Source organism: Oratosquilla oratoria, chromosome 8 (assembly GCF_046742065.1).
Source record: "Oratosquilla oratoria isolate Oo_2021 chromosome 8, ASM4674206v1, whole genome shotgun sequence".
Lineage (NCBI taxonomy): Eukaryota > Metazoa > Arthropoda > Malacostraca > Stomatopoda > Squillidae > Oratosquilla > Oratosquilla oratoria.
Genome location: NC_134784.1, coordinates 56,320,303 through 56,342,856, shown reverse-complemented (window position 1 = coordinate 56,342,856; position 22,554 = coordinate 56,320,303). Strand labels below are relative to the sequence as shown.

General features: G+C 40.3%; 2 protein-coding genes across 4 annotated transcripts in view; one reads left to right on the top strand and one right to left on the bottom strand.

Moving 5' to 3' along the window:
* The window catches only part of PolD1 (DNA polymerase delta 1, catalytic subunit), a 362,759-nt gene that overhangs the window by 26,547 nt on the left and 313,658 nt on the right, over positions 1 to 22,554 (bottom strand). The window lies entirely within an intron of this gene.
* Positions 1 to 22,554, top strand: part of LOC143027746 (uncharacterized) — a 538,392-nt gene that overhangs the window by 293,292 nt on the left and 222,546 nt on the right. The window lies entirely within an intron of this gene.

Genomic DNA, 22,554 nt, shown 5'->3' with positions numbered 1-22,554 from the left:
ATCGCACATCAGAAACATTAAGAACGGAGTACCACAGGGCTCAGTTCTATCCCCCACACTATTTAATCTATACATGCATGACTTACCCACGCCAGACACCTCAGAAATACAAATCTCTTCCTACGCAGACGACATAACAATCACATGCACACATCGTAACACAGACAAAGCTGCAGAAATAATCCAGCCATACCTTGACACACTCAACACATGGTTCATCACAAACAGACTCAAAATAGCTCCAACCAAGTCTACAGCAACACTTCTCACCAACTGGACAAAAGAACACAAATACATACCTCATCTCTACATCAACAACACTCTAATACCACACACAAACACACCGAAAATTCTTGGTGTAACATACGATACATCCATGTCTTTCAAACAACACATCACAAACATAAAAAACAAATGCACACCCAGACTTAACGCACTTAAGTCAATCACTGGAACAACATTTGGACAAAACAAAGAAACTAATATAACAATATACAAACAATGCATACGCTCAGTGTTGAATTATGCGAGTCCTGCATGGGCTCCTAATCTCAGTGAGACAAACCACAACACCCTTCAAATCATACAAAACAAAGCCCTAAAAACAATTACAGGCTGCACAAATACAACACCTACAGACCATTTACACCATGAAACAAAAGTCCTCAAAGTCAAGGACCACCTCGACATGAGAGGCACACAAACACTTGCCGCAGCCACCACAAACACATTACACCTGCTACACTACATAGCAGAACACCCACACACACCAACAAACATTAAAACAACACCCAAAGACCTTTATCACGCACAGATACTCTCTTCTCTTCCTCCACAACCACCAAATACCAGCCTCCAGAAACATATTCATAATCATATCACTCACCGCTCCATTAACACACTGAAAGACAACACACTGCTGCATGCCAGACCCCCTGATATCCACCCTTCTGAATCCTCTCTCCCACGAAAGGACAGAGTCCACTTGGCCAGACTGCAGTGCGGTCACCACCCAGCACTTCTAAGCTACCAGAAGAGGCTGGATGACCGCATTGTGAACAGCTGCCCAGGATGTAACACTTCACCCCATATCATACAACACATAATGGAAGACTGCATTATACACAATCATGCACGCAAACAACACAACATACGCTCTATAAAGGATTTGTGGGAAAACCCAGTTTCGGCTATGGCATTCCTTGGGGAGACGGGACTGCTCGGACAGACAGTCTAGGGAACGACAACAACAACAACTCCCTTTCCACACCCATTCTCCTCCTCACCACCTACTTCACTCTATCCAGCCTAGTAACACCTACCATACTTCTCAGGCAACTAATCTCAAACACATTCATACTTCTCCTCTCTATGTTCCATGTTTCTGCCCCATACAGTGCTGTCACCACACTCACTCCTTCATACAATCTCCTCTTAGCATCTATTCCCAAATGTCTATTTCTAATTACACTTTTTAATCCATGGCATTTACTTGCTTCTTTCAATCTACATTCTACCTCCACTCCTCCCTTTCCTGCCACATTCACACCCAAGTATCTAAAGCTATCCATTTCCAGTCTGTCTCCCTTAATATTCACTTCCAGTCTGCTGCCACTTTCTCCCCTTGTACATCTCATCACCTTACTTTTACCCATATTCATCTTCAACTTCCTTCTTTCACACACCTTCCCAATCTCTGTCACTAACTTCCTCAATCACTCCTCTGACCCTGCTACAAGTGCAGTGTCATCAGCAAACAACTGGCTCATCTCCCACTTTTTTCCATTTTCTTTAAGTCAGCAAACAACTAGCTTATCTCCTACTTTCCTCCATTTTCTTTAACTATCTCCAATCCCTGACCCATTACCCTCCCTCTTCTCTCAGCTTCTTGTACTCCTCCTTTTCTTTCTTATTTAACCAGTTTAAGCAATTCCCTACCTTCTCTCCTTTTCCTGTTTCTCCATCTATCCTCCACTCTTAACTTACCTTCCATCAAAAAATTATCTGATATTCCACCACACTCGCTCCTTACTATTCTTCTGGTTACCACTATATGGTCCATTAATGCCCTGTCTACCACCCTTCCATCCACCACCCTCTCCCTCATGTACATATGCTTGAATTTACTCCTAAATACTGTATTTATCATCAACTCTCTAGACACATCACCATCCTCTCCACTACATTTTTCTCCTGGAACTCCACACTACCCAACCACTCCATCTATTGATTCTTTCCTACCCTAGCATTAAAGTCTCCCAATACCACTGCATTGATATTTCTCCCTAAACCCTCTATGCACTTATTTAAATCTGGGGTATTGGGTGCATCTCTGCTTACAGAGAAATGATGAAAGTTTTATTATACTGCTACCGTCCCCCCGTTATGCTGTCTCCCAACTCCTTGTTGCTGTCCTGTACCATTTCTCTGAATTTCATTTCCTTGTTTCGCCTACCCTGTGGTGGGGGAAAAGAATGCTGCCACCAAGTATTACCACTTGGATTGTAAGAGGCAAGAAAAATGGGACGGGGATTGGGACCATGCATCCTTCTCCCTGTAGCCCCACAGCGGACATTCCTGAAAAAAGTAAAGACATAAGAGGGTCTAGGAGTTTTCCAACCAGCACCCTAAGGTTTAGGTCTTTATATGCATGGACGTAGTACAGATGAGCATAAAAGGGAAGAGATAGGTAGTATGTTTGTGAGAAGATGGATGTGTTGGCTTTGAGTGAAATTAAGATGAGAGGCAAGGGCAAGTGTGAGTTTGGGAAAGTGGTTGGGAGGTTCTCAGGAGTGAAGAGGGGGTGAGGGAGAAAAGGGGTGGCTATACTAGTAAGTGAAGAAATAGGTAAATGTGTAGTGGAGTGGAAGGAGGTTTCTTCAAGGTTAATGTGGATGAAGGTGAAACTGGGAAGGGAGATGTGGGTTTTTGTAGGTGCATATGGATCTGGTTGTGCGAAGAGTGTAGAAGAAAGGGAGGCTTTTTGGATAGATTTAAGGGGATCGTCCATCAGAAAATCACAAAGAAGAAAAAAAAAAAAAAAAAAAAAAAAAAAAAAAAAAAAAAAAAATCCTCTAAAAGTGTTGCTCATAAGCTATCTTGTGGCTGAGTATGGAAGCTGTATCTTGATTTTTACTATCTAAAAAAATATATAATACAGTACCCCCCACCCTACTGGCTGGGTCGTGTGCGCTGCGTACTGCATATTACGCTATCTGTTGTTACATATATTTGCTAACAAAAGAAGCTGTGTATTTTGCACAATATTTATGCTTTTGTATGATAAATAATAGCATACGATTTGGCAACAGGGACCTGACTGCATACCGTACAGTATGAATTGTCCATCAGAAAATCACGGAGGGAAAAAGAAAAGAAAAGAAAAGAAAAGAAAAAAAACACTGATAATATTTCTTCTAAAACAACCAGTGATGCCATAAAACAGCTTAGGATGGCAGATAAAGATTGTCTGTCGCCAAAGATGCATCGCGCCACGAAAAGGAAAAGTGCACGCTTGGAACCTGAGCAATATAACCCTGGTGGACTAACCGGATTCATCATATAAACCTGTAATTAATCAAAAGCTGGCAAAAAAGAGTAGGATGGTGCCTATGATGCCCTTTCAACACCATAACATCCTAAATAATGAAAGGGGACCAGTAACTATGAACAAATAAACTATGATGCTCATTCCTGAAAAACTTGATTTTTGCACATTTAACTTGATTCATATCCAAAACACCTTCACTGATTTTCAACTGCAAATCCTTTTCAGATTCAGCATAATTGGGAGAACATTTGGAGGCAGATTTACGTCCTACTGTCAAGGACTTGTAGGATTTTTTCATATACCCATATACATTTTTTTTTTTTCTTTTTTTGGCTTTTTTCATCAACTTTGGATTTTTTTCTCATAACAGACTGATCAGAACATCATAATTTTGCCTCCATTTCTTCATCTATCTTAGCCCATTATAAAGACAAAAAATAATCAATATCCAGTCAAAGGTCTATCCTCTGAATCAATTTCAAATTTTTCAAAAACTACCCCTTGGAGAAAAAAAAAAAAAAAAAAAAAAAAAAAGTATAAGCATAAATGACTTGAAAACTTGGTGGTATCTTCTCTGAGACAAGACAATTGCTAGGAAAAAATCTCACCCAGTTTCACCCCAAACTAAAAAAGTTCGATTTTCTAATGGACGATCCCCCCTCTTCAGTACGGGCCTTAAATCTCACGGGCAGCAGCCGCTGCCAGCCGTATGACGTGTCGTAATAATACTCGCATCATAAAATATAGTCACCGCTTATATCGATCGTTCTCTCTTTCACCCGTGAATTTTGATAACCATAGAAAATGTGATTATAGACAGTTTAGAGAGTATGTAAAAACGCAGGGGCAACTACAATAAATATAATCAAGACGCCGATATGGCAGCCTCGCATATCCACTTGCTCCTCATGCTGCCTAGGTATGTGGCACCACATGGTAGGGGTTAAATAAGTGCATAGAGGGATTAGGGAGAAATGTCAATGTAGTTGTGTTGGGAGACCTTAATGCTAAGGTAGGAAAGGAACCAATTGATGGAGTGGTTGGGAAATGTGGAGTTCCAGGAAAGAATCGTAGTGTAGAGTTGAAGGTGGAGATGATTGATTGATTTATGGAGTTTTTGGCTCGAAGGCCAAGCGAAGGTGGAGATGAGTCTAGAGAGTTGATGATAGCAAATGCAGTGTTTCAGAGGAATGTCAAGCATAAGTACACATGGGAGAGAGTGGTGGATGGAAGGGTGGTATATAGAGCATTAATGGACTATGTAGTGGTATATAGGAGTATAATAGGAAGAGTAAGCATGTACATGTTCTAAGGGGAGGGAGTAGAGGAATATCAGATCATTTTTTGGTGGAAGGCAAGTTGATAGTGGAGAATAGATGGAGAAAGAGGAAAAGGACAAAAGGTAGGGAGGTGCTTAGAGTGAACTCCTTTAATGAGAAGGAAAAGGAGAAGGGGTACAAGAAGCTGAGAGAAGAGTGGGAGGGAGTGAAGGATAGAGTAGAGCTAGGAGTGGAGGAGGAATGGGGATGGTTCAAGGAGGGAGTCACAAAGTGTGCAAAGATGGTGTGTGGAACAAGAAGGATGGGAGGAAATAAAAGGAAGGGTAATGAGTGGTGGGATGAGGAAACAAGGATGGTTGTAGAAGAGAAGAAGTGAGTTTTCATAGATTGGTTACAAAATAGTACGAGGGAGTCATATGAGAGGTACAAAGAATAGAAGAGAGAAGTAAAGCACAAGGTAAAGGAGGTAAAGAGGAGAGCAAATGTGAAGTGGGGTAAGAGTATGACAGAAAATTCTGAATGTAGTAAACAGATGTTTTGGAAAGAAATTAAGGGAGGAAGAGGAGGCGAATCAAATAGAGAAGAAAAGGTAAAAGGTACAGATGGAGAGATGATAATGGAAGAGAAGCCATTAAGAGCAAGATGGGCAGAGTATTTTAGGGAGTTGCTATATGTGAAGGAGGATAGGGAGGGAAAGATAATTGCAGTGGGAAGTGCTAAGAAAATGACCATGATGAGTGAGGAAAATGGAGGAAACATAAGGAAGGATGAAGTGAAGGCATTTGTTAAGATGATGAAAGCAGGTAAGGCATCTGGTCTGGATGGATGCCATGCAGAATGTGAAAAAAAGGGGGGGGGGGAGGTACAGTGATGGTGGACTGGCTGGTGAGGTTATTTAATGTTTATTGGAGAGAGGGTAGAATGCCGGAGGACTGGAGGAGTGCCTGTATAGCTCCACTTTACAAGGGAAAAGGGGACAAGTGTGAGTGTAATAGTTTCAGAGGGATTAGCTTGTTAAGTGTAGTTGGGAAGGCTTATGGGAGGATCTTGATTAGAGAGGATTAGGAGAGGAACGGAGGGGGTAATTGGTGAGGAACAGTGTGGATTTAGGACAGGTAGAGGTTGTGTAGATCAGATTTTTGTGGTAAGACAGATATGTGAGAAAGCTATAGGAAAAGGTAAGGCTGTTTTTTGGGCTTTTGTGGATCTGGAAAAGGCTTATGACAGAGTAGACAGGAAGGCACTGTGGGAGGTTTTGCAGATACAGGGGATAGGAGGAAAGCTTTTGGGAGCTGTCAGGAGTTTTTATGAGAGTAGTAGAGCATATGTCAGGATTAGAATTGGAGAGAGTGGTTTGAGGTAAAGGTGGGACTTTGTCAGGGATGTATTATGTTGCCCTGGCTGTTCAACTTATACATGGATGGGGTGGTGCAAAAGGTAAATGCAAGGGTAGTGGGTCAGCAATTGGAGATGGTGGGGAGAGAGAGAAAAAAAAAAAAAAAAAAAAAAAAAAAAAAAAAAAAAAAAAAAAAAAAAAAAAAAAAAAAAAAGGGGAGGCGAGCCCCCTGTTGTTTGCTGATGACACTGCGCTTATAACAGGATCAGAGGAAGGACTGAGGGATGTTACTGACAGAGTTTAGGAGAGTGTGATAGAAGAAAGTTCAAGAAAAATGTGAGTAAAAGAAAGGTGATGAGTACAAGGGGTGAGAGTGGCAGCAGAGTGGAAGTGAGCATTAACCCCTTCCATACGGTGCCGCACACGTAGGCGTCATGGGGAGCGAGTGTATTCGCGAGGCTGCCATATCGGCGTCTTGATTATATTTATTGTAGTCGCCCCTCCATATTGACATTCTTTCTAATTCTTTTGTAATCGCATTTTCTATGGTTATCAAAATTCACGGGTGAAGAGAGAACGATCGATATAAGCGGTGACTATATTTTATGATGCGAGTATTATTACGACACGTCGTACGGCTGGCATTGGCTGCTGCCACCGAGATCCAAGTCCATGACGCCTACGTGTGCGGCACCGTATGGAAGGGGTTAAGGGAAAGTGACTGGAGGAAGTGGATAGTTTTAGATACTTGGATGCAAATGTGGCAAGGAAGGGTGGAGTGGAGGTAGAATGAAGATTGAGAGAAGCGAGTAAATGCCTTGGATTAAAAAGCGTAATGAGAAATAGACATCTGGGAATGGATGCTAAGAGGAGATTGTATGAAGGAGTGATTGTGCCAACAGCACTGTATGGGGCAGAAACATGGAACATAAGGGAGGAGTTTGAATGTGTTTGAGATGAGGTGTCTGAGAAGTATGATGGGGTTACTGGGCTGGATAGAGTGAGGAATGAGGAGGTGAGAAGGAGAACGGGGGTGGAAAGGTAGTTGGGAGATAAGGTGGATGAAAGAGTATTGGGATGGTTGCGACACATGGAAAGAATGAGTGAAGAAAGACTAATAAAAGAGGTATGGAAGGCAGATGTGGAGGGAATGAACATGAGGGGGCGACCTAGGATGAGATGGATGGATGGGGTGAAAGGGGCTTTAGGGAAGAGGGGTCTATTGAAGAAGGATGGGAGAGGACAGAAGACAGGCGTGAATAGAAAATGGTTTTATATGGATGATGTTGTGATGCATGAGGTGGAATGGATGGGGGGATGGGGGGTGAGGTAGTATGTATGAGAAAAATTTGACACAGACCAAAGGAATTTCTCCCAGTCGTCTTTTCTGCATCAGAGAGAGAGGGGGATTGCTGATTTAATGAAGCGGCCTTGCTGTGGATGTGCTATGTCTTTCACTACTTCTGACCCAGGGCAGTGGACAAGATGCAGGGATGACCCATCATCCAGGAGGTGCCAAGATAAGAGGAAGGATAGAGGGTAGAGGGGAGTATATTAGGGATGAAATGGGTGGGAATGGTTTTTATGCCTTTGTTTTTGGCTACCTCCCTTGTAAGGAGGAAAAAGCCTCCTTTTCGTCTACACTATTCTCACTACCAGGTCCATATGCACTTACAAAGGCCCACATCTCCCTTTCCAGTTTCATCTTCATCCACATTAACCTTGAAGAAACCTCTTTCCACTCCACCACCCACTTACCTATCTCTCTATTTACTAGTATAGCCACCCCTTCTCTCCCTAGTCTTCTCTTCACTCTTGAGACCATCCCATCTACACCCTCAAACTCATTCCTCCTTTTCAACTTTGTTTCATTCAATGCCAACACATCCATCTTTCTTCTCACAAACATACTGCCTATTTCTTCCCTTTTATCTTTATCTGTACCACAAACATGCACATTAAAAGACCCAAAACTTAGTGGTTTGGTTGGAAAACTTGTCCCAGACCCTCTTATGCCTTTGCTTTTTTTTTTTTTAGGAATGCCCTTTTGGGGCTACAGGGAGAAGGATGTCTAGTTCTATCCCAATCCTGTTTTTGTCACCTTTTAAGACTCAAGTGGAAATACATACATATACCAAGGCTTTTTCCCCCTTACAAGGGAGGTAGCCAAAAAGGAAAAGGCATAAAATCATTCCCACCCATTCCATCCCTGAATACACTCCACAACCCTCCACACTCCCTCTCATCTTAGCACTTCCTGGATGACGGGTCATCCCTGTGGAAATACTTGGAAGTATTCTTCTCCCCCACCACAGGGTTCTGCAAAATGAATATTCAGATAAATGGTACAGGACAGTAATGGACAGTAACAAGAGTGGGGGAAAAGCATAAAGGAAGGATAGTCACAGTATAATCTTAATTTCTCTATGAATAGAGATTCCCTCTACAACAAACAAAATGATGTGTGGCTTTGGTCCATAGGGGCATCCTATATAGACCGTAAAGTATCAGCTGCATGTTAGTGAACAGCTTTCAACCCCACAATAACATGCAGCCAATACCTCAGGGATTGGAGGCGGTTAAAGAAAATGGGAAGGTGTGTGAAACGAAGATAAATATGGGTAAAAGCAAGATGATAAGATGTAGAAGGGGAGGATGGCAGGAAATTGGGAAGTGAGTATTAAGGGGGGTGCATAGAGTTCAGGAAATAAATTTTCAAGTTTTGACATCTAGAGGTAGCTGCAGGTGGTTTTGCCAGATGTATGTTTATTCTGGATTTTGCGCACATTTAAATGCCCAGCACGGTATTTAAATGGATCAGCTGACTGGGAATGTTACCATATCATGTAGTGAAGGTTTTCTTTTCATTTTTTTTTTTTTCCATTTTGTTTCTTACTGTATCCAAACCCAAAGTGATTCTGGTTGATGTACTATATGTTGGGCTTGTTTGAGGGAGGTGAGAGGAGGTGCAAGGCTAAGAGAGCTCAAGAAAAAATTTGCAGAGTCTGTGCAAACAAAATTATGAAAAGTAACTATGAAAAATAAACTAGGTGGCATTGGTAAGCTAACAGACAATGTCATCAATAGCCTTGCAAGATATTATGGATCAACAGTTAGAAGATTTGTGAAGAGAGGAGGAGACCGGTCAAGAGTAAATGAATTGGAACGAGAAATCATGGCTACATTCCTGCATGTTTCAAGCTCGGATAAAGATGCTCATCACTTCTGGTGTCCCAACATGCCAGGAATCCTGGTGCTTTTATAATAAAGCTTTGGCCAGGAATGAAATGCCAACTTCCCATGAAACAATGAAAGTGGAAATCAACATCACCTGCAAAGAAGACCGAAAGGCTATACGAAGCATTTACCAGGATCTCACCAGACGTGACCTTCTTGAAAGGTGCATGAAAGGATGTACACAGAATGTAAATGAATTCTTCCATTCAAATTTGTGGAAAAAAGTATGAAAATCAAGCTTCATGGCATCAAGTACATTGAATTTGCATTCCAGATGGCAGTGCTGGAACATAACTTTGGTTACAAAGCTGGTTCTTTCCTTGACAAGATCTTAGGAGGAGACCCTGCTGCACAAGGCCTGGACAATCAAGAACATTTAGCAAAATCTGCCAAGAAACCAGTTCACAGGGTAAAGAGAAGGAAAGTTGAAAAAGAAGAGAAAGACTATGTTAAAAAAAAAAATGCACGTATCAAACCACCTCATGGGTTGTGTGGAAAAGTATGAGCCTCCTAAGATAAAGCTTATTATATATGGCAACATTTCCCATTATTTCAATTGGCGTCATGGAAAAAAGTTTTGGATACTGATACCAAAAATACTGTATCTTTTTTATTAACCATCTTATTTTAAACTACATTAAAGGACCTATGAAACTTATTAAGTAAAATTTTCTGTGAAATGGATTCTTATAGGAGTAAATCATAGCCAAACTTTGAGCTGTTTTTTCAAAAATGGATTTTTGATGCATTTTGATGTTTCTATTAGTCACTACATTTTTTTATTTTTACCTAATTTTTAATGTTAATTTTTTTTCTTTTTTGCTGAGTATGTGTAAATGATTTCTGTCTGGCAAATTAATTATACATTAAAAAAATGGTTTATCTGAAATTAAATTGAAAGATTTTTTTTTTATATCCCTCCCCCCCAAAAAAAAATCAATATTTTCAAATTTCACCAATATGTTTTGATAGATATGGAAATCCTCTTTAAAATGAGGCAAATGACCAAAACTAAAAAAGTAGATGTAATAAAAAAAAAAAAAAAAAAATCAACAAAAATAATAATCATAATTTCTTAAAATTTGGTAGGAATCATTTGAATGGTAGTTTTGACATTTTGACAAAGTTTCATTAAATTCCATCAATTTTTTTCATGATGCCTCTAACTCTATGCACCCCCCAGGAAGAGAGACTAGAGGAATTGGATGAATTTAGTGAATTTGGCAGGAAAGGGGGGAGTGGAGGTAGAATATAGATTGAGAGCAGGTAAATGCTTTGGGGAATTAAAAAGGATAATGAGAAATAGACATCTGGAAATGGATGCTACAAGGAATATGAAGGAGTGATTGTGGTGAAAGCACTGTATGGGGCAGAAACATTGAACATAAGAGAGGAAGAGTATGAATGTATTTACCTACTTTACCTAGTTATATTATACGGGAAGGGAGCTATGCTTGTGGTGACCTGTCTTTGTATCTTTCAGCATCAAGTTTTAAGCTATTATTTTTCATAGTGGAGAGTTGTTTTCATAGTTTTCGTAGTGGAAAGTTGATGGTGGAAATGTGTCTAGAAATTGAATTGAATTGAATTGAATTTTATTCGGATACAATCATACATACAATAAGTACAATACATACAAGACTCAATATTATACACAGTATATATAATTGTACATCCGAGGATGGCACAGAAAGTCAAAAGACTTATTTCCACTGTGGTTGATGATAGCAAATACAGTGTTTTGGAAGAAAGTCAAGCATAAGTACACATGGGAGAGGGTGGTGGAGGGAAGGGTGGTAGATAGAGCGCTAATGGATTATGTAGTGGTAAATAGGATTATGATAGGAAGAGTTAAGGATGTACATGTGCTAAGGGGGAGAGGGTGGGGGAATATCAGATAATTTTTTGGTGGAAGGTAAGTTGAGAGTGGAGGATAGATGGAGGAAGAGGAAAGGGACAAAAGGTAGGGAGGTGCTTAGAGTGAACTTTTTGAATGAGAAGGAAAAGGAGGAGTACGGAAAGAAGCTGAAGGAGGAGTGGGAGGGAGTAAAGGGTAGAGTGGAGCTGGGTGTGGAGGAGGAATGGGGATGGTTTAAGGAGGGAGTCATAAAGTGTGCAAGGATGGTGTGTGGAACAAGAAGGACAGGGGGAAATAGAAGAAAGGGTAGTGAATGGTGGGATGAGGAAACAAAGAAGATTGTAGAAGAGAAGAAGCGAGCTTTCACAGATTGGTTACAAAATAGGACGAGGGAGTCATATGAGAGGTACAAAGACAAGAAAAGAGAAGTAAAGAAAAAGGTAAAGGTTGCAAAGAGCAGCGCAGATGTGAATTGGGGTAAGAGTTTGACAGAAAATTTTGAAAGTAATAAAAAGATGTTTTGGAAAGAAATTAAGAGAGGAAGAGGAGGCGAATCAAGTAGAGAAGAAAAGGTAAAAGGTGCAGATGGAGAGATGATAATGGAAGAGAAGGCAGTAAGGGGAAGATGGGCAGAATATTTTAGGGAGTTGCTAAATGTGAAGGAGGATAGGGAAGGAAAGATTGCTGCAGTGGGAAGTGCGAAGAAAATGAGAGTGATGAGTGAGGAGAATGGAGGAGAAATAAGGAAGGATGAGGTGGAGGCAGTTGTTAAGATGATGAAATCAGGTAAGGCACCTGGTCTGGATGGATGCCATGCAGAATGTCTGAAAAAGGGAGGTACAGTGATGGTGGACTGGTTGGTGAGGCTATTTAATGTTTGTTGGAGAGAGGGTAGAGTGTTGGAGGACTGGAGGAGTGCCTGTATAGTTCCTCTTTACAAGGGAAAAGGGAACAAGTGTGAATGTAGTAGTTTCAGAGGGATTAGCTTGTTGAGTGTAGTTGGGAAGGCTTATGGGAGGATCTTGATTGAGAGGATTAGGAGAGGAAGAGAGGGAGTAATTGGTGAGGAACAGTGTGGATTTAGGACAGGTAGAGGTTGTGTAGATCAGATCTTTGTGGTAAGACAGATATGTGAGAAAGCTATAGGAAAGGGGAAGGATGTGTTTTGGGCTTTTATGGATCTGGAAAAGGCTTATGATAGGGTAGACAGAAAGGCACTGTGGGAGGTTATGCAGATATACGGGATAGGAGGATAGCTTCTGGGAGCTGTCAAGAGTTTTTATGAGAGTAGTAGAGTTTGTGTCAGGATTGGAAATGGAGAGAGTGAGTGGTTAAGGTAAAGGTGGGACTTCGTCAAGGATGCGTTATGTCGCCCTGGCTGTTCAACTTATACATGGATGGGGTAGTGCGAGAGGTAAATGCAAGGGTAGTGGGCAGGGGATTGGAGATGGTTAAAGAAAATGGAGAAAAGTGGGAGGTGAGCCAGCTGTTGTTTGCGGACGAAACTGTGCTTGTGGCAGGATCGGAGGAGAGATTGAGGAAGTTGGTGGCAGAGTTTGGGAGAGTATGTGATAGAAGAAAGCTAAAGATAAATGTGGGTAAAAGTAAGGTGACGAGATGTACAAGGGGTGAAAATGGCAGTAGACTGGAAGTGAGCATTAAGGGGGTTAACTCTCATTTCGGTGAAAAATACTCGATTTTGTCAAACTTCGTGTGTGGACCGGTGTGGTGTCCCTGAACACGGCGGGACTGGTTTCCAGACGTATAACGCCACCCTTCTCAGGTAATGGCGGGTTTAAAGGGCCGGAGATTCCCGTCAGCCACGCCCCTTTCTTTGCTATGGTTTGTTTTCCTTGTATTTTGTTGTTGTTTTTGAGAATTTTATACTCTGATATTGTTGTACGATAGGTTAGGCAGCAGTCACCACACTCAGTGCGATCAAAAAAGGGTTCAGCGTATGCGTGCGTAATTTCACCACGTGCTATCCTGTTTTATACATTTCTTGTTTATAAATTCACTACTCCATAACTAAATATGTCAGATGTGATAGTTGCCGAAGTATTTTGCTCCATTCTGAACCTGAGAAGTGCAACAATACTCACCTTAGCAAAGGGATTGTAATGCATGTGTACCATTCATTATGTGAAGGATACGGAAGGTTAGGATTGTCAAGATTCTCAGCTGGCATGGGTACAAAAGAAATGTAATGAACATCTGCTGCTTACTTCCCAGAAATGGTCAAAGGATTATGTAAGTAGATATGTGCATTTGATACTCTTTGGAGGCACTTTTATGGAGTAGTGAATATATGAACATAAAAATGCTATTTTCTCAAAACTAGTTTTTTCGCACAAAAGTAACTATAACTTCGTGTGTAAATAAGCAATTTTGATCATTCTTATTGGAAAATGATCGTGATACTTATATCTAACAATATTAGTAAATTCATTCTTAACCTACTTGAAATATATCTTTGACAATTTTTTAAAGTTGTGATTTATGTTTTTTTTTCTTCATAATTTGCTGTAAGGCTGACTTTCTTTCTTTTTCACTTATAATTACGAGTATACTAATTTAGGTACATCTGGATGTCTACTAACTGTACACCAAAGGAAATTATTATTCTCCTCATACTTTTGGAAAAATAACGTTATTTCAAAAATAACTCAAAATTACAAGTAAATCGTCTGTAGTGTAAAAATTTCCAAATGGATTTCAATGAAATTTCTGTCACAGATGTATCCTATTCCCCTGCACATTGTGTTAAATTTCCATTGCCTTACATAAAAAAATAAGGTCGGGAGGACCGGAAGTGCGTAATCCGATCGAGCGAATCACCGAAAAGATAGTTAACCCCCTTAAGGGAGAGTGACTGGAGGAAGTGGATAGTTTTAGATACTTGGGTGTAAATGTGGCAGGGAAAGGTGGAGTGAAAGTGGAGGTAGAATGTAGATTGAGAGAAGCGAGTAAATGCCTCGGTGGATTAAAGAGTGTAATGAGGAATAGACATTTGGGAATGGATGCAAAGAGGAGACTGTATGAAGGAGTGATTGTGCCAACAGCACTGTATGGGGCAGAAACATGGAACATAAGAGAAGAAGAGAGAAGGAGTTTGAATGTGTTTGAGATGAGGTGTCTGAGAAGTATGATGGGGGTTACTAGGCTAGATAGAGTGAGAAATGAGGAGGCGAGGAGGAGAACAGGGATGGAAAAGGAGCTGGGAGATAGGGTTGATGAAGGAATATTAGGATGGTTTGGACACATGCAAAGAATGAGTGAAGAAAGACTAGTAAATGAGGTGTGGAAGGCAGATGTGGAGGGAGTGAACATGAGGGGACGTCCTAGGATGAGGTGGATGGATGGGGTGAAGGGGGCTTTGGGAAAGAGGGGAATGTCTGTTGAGGAAGGATGGGAGAGGACAGAAGATAGGGGTGAATGGAGAATGGTTGTATATGGATGATGTTGTGACTGCATGAGGTGGAATGGGCGGGTGGATGGGGGGTGAGGTAGTATGTGTAAGCAAAATTTGACGCAGCCTTTCTGTCTACCCTGTCGTAAGCCTTTTCCAGATCCATAAAGGCCCAAAAAACATCCTTCCCCTTTCCTATAGCTTTCTCACATATCTGTCTTACCACAAAGATCTGATCTACACAACCTCTACCTGTCCTAAATCCACACTGTTCCTCACCAATTACTCCCTCTCTTCCTCTCCTAATCCTCTCAATCAAGATCCTCCCATAAGCCTTCCCAACTACACTTAACAAACTAATCCTTCTCAAACTACTACATTCACACTTGTCCCCCTTTCCCTTGTAAAGTGGAACAATACAAGCACTCCTCCAGTCCTCCGGCACTCTACCTTCTCTCCAGCAAACATTAAATAACCTCACCAACCAGTCCACCATCACTGTACCTCCTTTTTTAAGACATTCTGCATGGCATCCATCCAGACCAGGTGCCTTACCTGCTTTCAGCATCTTAACAGCTGCCTTCACTTCATCCTTCCTTATTTCTCCTCCATTTTCCTCACTCATCACTCTCATTTTCTTATCATTTCCCACTGCAGCTATCTTTCCCTCCCTATCCTCCTTCACATTTAGCAACTCCCTAAAATATTCTGCCCATTTTCCCCTTACTGCCTTCTCCTCCATTATCATCTCTCCATCTGCACCTTTTACCTTTTCTTCTCTACATGATTCGCCTCTTCCTCTCTTAATTTCTTTCCAAAACATCTTTTTATTACTTTCAAAATTTTCTGTCATACTCTTACCCCATTTTACATCTGCTCTCCTCTTCGCCTCCTTTACCTTTTTCTTTACTTCTCTTTTCTTTGTACGTCTCATATGACTCCCTCGTCCTATTTTGTAACCAATCTGTGTAAGCTCACTTCTTCTCTTCTACAACCTTCTTCATTTCTTCATTCCACGATTCACTATCCTTTCTTCTATTTCCTCCTGTCCTTCTTGTTCCACACACCATCTTTACACACTTTGTGACTCCCTCCTTGAACCATCCCCATTCCTCCTCCACACCTAGTTCTACTCTATCCTTCACTCCCTCCCACTCCTCCTTCAGCTTCTTCTTGTACTCCTTCTCCTTTTCTTTTTCATTTAAAGAGTTCACTCTAAGCACCTCCCTACTTTTTGTCCCTTTCCTCTTTCTCCATCTGTCCTCCACTCTCAACTTACCTTCCACCAGATAATGATCTGATATTCCCCCACCCTCTCCCCTTAGCACATGTACATCCTTAACTCTTCCTATCATAATCCTATTTACCACTACATAGTCCATTAAAGCTCTATCTACCACCCTTCCATCCACCACCCTCTCCCATGTGTACTTATGCTTGACTTTCTTCTGAAACACTGTATTTGCTATCATCAACTTTCTTTCTAGATACATTTCCACCATCAACTCTCCACTACGATTCTTTCCTGGAACTCCACATTTCCCAACCACTCCATCAATTGGATCCTTTCCTACCCTAGCATTAAGGTCTCCCAGTACTATTACATTTACACTTCTCCCTAAACCCTCTATGCACTCATTTAAATCTATCCAAAGAGCCTCCCTTTCTTCTACATTCTTCTCACTGCCAGGCCCATATGCACTTACAAAAACCCACATCTCCTTTCCCAGTTTCATCTTCATCCACATTATCCTTGAGGAAACCTCCTTCCACTCCACTACACATAAATTTACCTATCTCTTCACTTACTAGTAAAGCCACCCCTTCCCTCCCTCGCCCTCTCTTCACTCCTGATAACCTCCCACTTACACTCCCAAACTTAGAATTGCCCTTCCCTTTCAGCTTAGTTTCCCTCAAAGCCAACACATCCATCTTTCTTCTCACAAACATACTATCTCTTCCCTTTTACTCTCATCTGTACTACATCCACGCACATTAAAAGACCCAAACCTTAGGGTGCTGGTACAAGAACTTCCAGACCCTCTCATGCCTTTGCTTTTACTTTTAGGAATGTGCCCTGTGGGGCTACAAGGAGAAGGATGCCTAGTCCCAATCCCCGTCCCTTTCTTCTCGCCTCTTACGATCCAAGTGGGAATACTTGGTGGCAGTATTCTTTTCCCCCACCACAGAAAAAGAATACTCAGAGAAATGGTACAGGACAGCAACAAGGGGTTGGGGGACAGCATAACGGAGGGACAGTCGTAGTATAAAAGTGTCATCATTTCTCTATGAACAGAGTTTTCCTCTATCATAGACAAAGTGATGTGTGGCTCTGGTCCATATGGGCACTCCATATAGACCCTAAAGTATCTACTGCATGCTACTTTGCCACAATAACAAGCAGCCAATATTTTCTTAATCATTTCCTCATCCAAGTAGTCAAATGCCACTTTTATTGACCTTAATAAGTTGAAGGTTTCTCAGATTACATTGATATGTTTGTCTGGTGACATGTTTTTGCTGATTATTACTCCAAGGTCTCTTCCAGAGTTCACTTTTTTTACTTCTTCACCAATTTCATAATTTCTTGATATTCTATTTTTACTTTTCCAAACTCCATTATACTACAATAGTTGATATTAAAGTTTACTTTCCACTTTTGACTCCATTTCCAGATTTTCTCTAGGTTTATCTGTAATGATTCACAATCTTCCTCTGTACTTACTTTCTTTAGTATTTTTGCGTCATCTGCAAAGAAGTTCATATAACATTCAACTCCTTCATCCATGTCATTTATATACATGGCAAATATGATTGGAGCCAATACCGATCCTTGCGGGACACCACCTATTTTTCCTTCCCAGGTTGAGTATTTGTCTCTAACACCCTCATTTTCCCTCTAGTCAAGAAGTCTTCCATCCGTTCTAATAATTTTACTTTGATGCCATGTATGGATTCTATTTTTCTTATTAGTTTTTTTGTGTGATATATTATCAAATGCTTTTTGTGGGTCTAGAAAGGCACAATCTGCCCATCCATCCCTTTCTTGTATTTTTTCTATTAGACTCGAACAGCAGATCAGGTTTGTTGTACATGATCTTCCTTGTCTAAATTCAAACTCATATGAATTTAGTATATTTTTTTCTTCCAGATGTTTAACCCATCTTCTTTTGATAACTTTTTAACATACTTTTGCTATTATGCTTGTAAAGGAGACCGGACTGAAGTTGGTTGGATTTTCCTTGTTCCCTACTTCATTTATTGGTGCAATATTTGCATTTTTTCAGTCCTGTGGTACCTTTCCTTTGAGCATTTAATTTGTATATTTTGTTCATCAACTTCTCTATGCATTCTTTCAATATTCAATTCCATCCAGACCATGTGATTTTCTGACATCAAGATTTTTTATTTGGTCTCCGATTTCTTTTGGTGTCATGGTTATTTCTTTCCTTTGGGGGTATCTCTCCCTATTTCCTCACAGATTTGTGAACTTTAAATTGTGAATACTGATTTGAAATGACTGTTCATAATTTCAGCCATTTCTACTTCTGTATATTGCCACAGTCTTTCTATTTCTTGTTAGCTTTTTAGTTTACCATTTACATATCTATAAAATAGTTTAGGTTGTTCCTTGCATTTTTTTTTTTATTATATATTTCATAGTTTCTCTTTTCATCTGTGTATTTTTACATATAATTTCTTAGTTTGATACAGGTTTACCATTTAGTTTTTTTGTTTTTTTCTTTCTATCTTTTTTTTCATCTTTCCCAAGCTCTGTCTCTTTTATCCTTAGCCTCACTACATTTTTTGTTGTACCAGCTTTTTATATATACTCTTTCTTGCTTCTGTTGTACATATTTGATCACACCCTCATTGTAAATTTTGGTATATTCCATTTCTCTTCCATCTTTGTTTCTTCATTTAAGAAGTTATCCCAATTTGTATTTTGAAAGAATTTTTTAGTTCCTCAAAATTCATTTTATTGTACATTAGTCTTCCTTTTCTATGTTTCTCATTTCTTAACCCCTTCAATACGGGGCACATCGCACATCTGGCAGCATTAGCTGCCCAATGTGCAATGTTGCGTCATAATAATTGCATTACAAAAAATAAAGTCAGTGCTTAATCATTCGTTCTCTTTCACCCGTGAATTTTGATAACCATAGAAAATAAATATAATCAAAAGGCCGACGTCAGCATCATCACGTACCGACTTGCTCCTCATGACGCCTACGTGTGCGGCACCGTATGGAAGTACAGACGCTCCTCTACTTACGTTAATTCGTTTTACGTTGTTTTTATTTTAAGTTTGAACTGTAAAAAAAAAAAAAAAAAAAAAAAATTGTGAATTTTTTAGTTTAGCGCACTCTCCGTAGTTCAAGCGATACTTGCGCATGACGCTGCGTCCATTGTTTACATTTCACAAACGATAAACTGATAATGCCTAGCCTCATCCTCCTCCTTCACCATCTCAATTTATGTTGCTTGAATTTAATTTAATTGAAATTAATGTTATTATTTTACAATGTTATGTGTATAATTATTGATTTAGGGGTGTTTTATAAGATACGGTAATAGAATTTACAGATGTATAGTACAGTAACAACTTACGTTCATTTTCAACTTACGTTCGGCCTTTCCGTACGTAACTAAAACGTAAGTTGAGGAGCGTCTGTAGTTAAGTCCATTTACTCTTTTAGTTTGAATTCTATTGATACATGGTCACTCTTACCTTTTAGTTTTGTAATCAATTCTGTCCACAATTTCAGGTTCTGACGTATCAAATCTAGCCTCAATGGTTCCTCATTGTTTCTGTATCTGGTATTTTCCTTTATCCACTGAGTCATTGTGTATTCAATAGTCATATCAAGTAGTACGTTTCCCCAGAGGTCTTCTCCACCCTTCACTGTCATTTCTTCCCAACATATTTCTTTTGGGTTAAAATCACCCATAATTACAATATGTCCTCTTTCAGTGACAGGAAGGTGGGCAGAGTATTTTAGGGAGTTGCTTAATGTGAAGGAGGATAGGGAGGGAAAGGTAATTGTAGTGGGAAGCACTAAGAAAATGAGGGTGATGAGTGAGGAAAATGGAGGAGAAATAGGGAAGGATGAAGTGAAAGCAGCTGTTAAGGTGATGAGAGCAGTAAGGCACCTGGGTTGGATGGATGCCATGCAGAATGTCTGAAGAAAGGAGGTACAGTATGGTGGACTAGCTGGTGAGGTTATTTAATGTTTGTTTAAGAGAGGGTAGAGTGCTCGAGGACTGGAGGCCTGTATAGTTCTGCTTTACAAGGTAAAGGGGACAAGTGTGAGTGTAGTAGTTTCAGCTTGATGAGTGTAGTTGGGAAGGCTTATGGGAGGGTTTGAGAGGATTAGGAGAGGAACAGAGGGTGTAAATGGTGAGAAACAGTGTGGTTTTAGGACAGGTAGGGGTTGTGTAGATTAGATTTTTGTGATAAGACAGAATGTAAGAAAGCTAAAGGAAAAGGTAAGGATGTTTGTTGGGCTTTTATGGATCTGGAAAAGGCTTACGACAGGGTAGACAGAAGGGCACTGTGGGAGGTAATGCAGATATATGGGATAGGAGGAAAGTTGTTAAGAACAGTCAAGAGTTTTTTATGAGAGTAGTATAGCTTGTGTAAGGATTAGAAATGGAGAGAGTGAATGGTTTGAGGTTAAGGTGGGACTTCGTCAGGGAAGTGTTATGTTGCCCTGGCTGTTCAATCTATACATGGATGGGGTGGTGTGAGAAGTGAATGCAAGGGTAATGGGTCAGGGGTTGGAGATGGTTAAAGAAAATGGAGAAAAGTGGGAAATAAGCCAGTTGTTGTTTGCTGACGACACTGCACTTGTAGCAGGATCAGAGGAGGGATTGAGGAAGTTAGTGACAGAGTTTGAGAAGGTGTGTGGAATAAGGAAACTGATGATAAATGTGGGCAAAAGGTGATGAGAGGTACAAGGGGAGAGTGTGACAGCAGGCTGGAGGTGAGCATTAAGGGTGAGAGACTGGAGCAAATGGATAGTTTTAGATACTTGGGTGTGAATGTGGCAGGAAAGGGAGGAGTGGGGGTGGAGGTAGAATGTAGATTGAGAGAAGCGAGTAAATGCCTTGGTGGATTAAAACGTGTAATGAGAAATAGACATCTGGGAATGGATACTAAGAGGTTATATGATTGTGCTAACAGCATTATACGAGGTAGAAACATGGAAAATAAGAGAGGAAGAGAGAAGTCTGAATGTATTTGAGATGAAATGTCTGTGAAGTATGATAGTGGTTACTAGACTAGTGTGAGAAATGAGGTGGGGAGGAGAACAGGGGTGGAAAGGGAGTTGGGAGATAGGGTTGATGAAAGAGTATTAGGATGGTTTGGACACATGGAAAGAATGAGTGAAGAAAGATTAGTAAAAGAGGTGTGGAAGGCAGAGGTAGAAGGAGTGAATATGAGGGGGTGTCCTAGGATGAGATGGATGGATGGGGTGAAAGTGGCATTACAAAAGAGAGGAATGTCTGTTGAGGAAGGACGGGAGAGGACAGAAGATAGGGGTGAATGGAGAAGGGTTGTGTATGGATGATGCTGTGATGCATGAGGGTGAGTGGGTGGGGAATGCAGGGTGAGGAAGTATGTATGAGAAAAAATTTGACGCAGCCCAAAGGGATTTCTCCCTGTCTTCTCCTTTTCTGCATGAAGGAATGGAGAAGGGGGTCGCCGAATCTATGAAGCTGCCTTGCTGTGGATGTGTTGTGTCTTGCAACACTGCTTCTGACCCAGGGCAGTGGACAGGATACAGGTATGACCTGTCATCCAGGAGGTGCCAAGGTAAGAGGGAAGGAGGAGGGTGGAGGGGAGTGGAATATGTAGGGAATGGAATGGGTGGGAGTGGTTTCTATGCCTTTTTCTTTGTGGCTACCCGCCCCATGTTAGGGGGAAAAAGTCTTTGGCATATGTATATTGTTTTTCTTTTGAGTATTTTCCTTTTCTTACGTTTCCTCAATTTCTTTATCTATATTCTCTCCCTCCTCTTGAATCTTTTTCAGAATATCTTAAGCAATCTCTTTCTACTCTTTTTCTCTCTGATATCTACAAACATCATGTTTCTCTTTAATATCATAAATTACAATGTATTTTTTTTTATTCACAGTGTCCCTGACCAAATTTCCTTTCTCCTTAATTACTTTAATTACAATTTCCTTAGCATTTTCCTTGACTTGATTTTCTACTATTTCTTTAAAAAATTATTTTTTATTTTCCTGTTCTACATTCCACTGTTTCTTTGTTTCTTGGAAAAAAAATTCTTTGATCTTTTCTTCCATTTTCTCGGTCACTGCCTGTATTTGGTCCTTCATTTCTTTTTTTAATACCCCATTTTCATTTATATCTTCTTTTTTCCATCTTTCATTTTCTCCCTTGATCATATTTAGTTCATTTTTCAAATCTTCTAGCTCCGTTAGTCTCTTCATTTGCCTTTCTTAGCAAGGCTATCTCTCTATACATCACCCTATGCTCACTTTTTAGTTTAATTAGTTCATCTAATAAATCGTTGATCTCTATTTCTCACTATATCTTCATATCTGGGCATTATATTTCTAACCCTCTATTCATAATTCCACCCTTTCTGTCAAAACTGGAAAATATATATATATATATATATTTTTTAAACCTTTGGTGCCTCAGAAGTATGGTAGGGGTTACTAGGCTGGATAGTATGAGAAATGAGGTGAGGAGGAGAGCAGGGGTGGAAATGGAGTTGAGAGATAGGGTTGATGAAAGAGTATTAGGATGGTTTGGACACATGGAAAGAGTGAGTGAAGAAAGATTAGTAAAAGAGGTGTGGAAGGCAGAGGTGGAAAGAGTGAACATGAGGGGGTGATCAAAGATGAGAT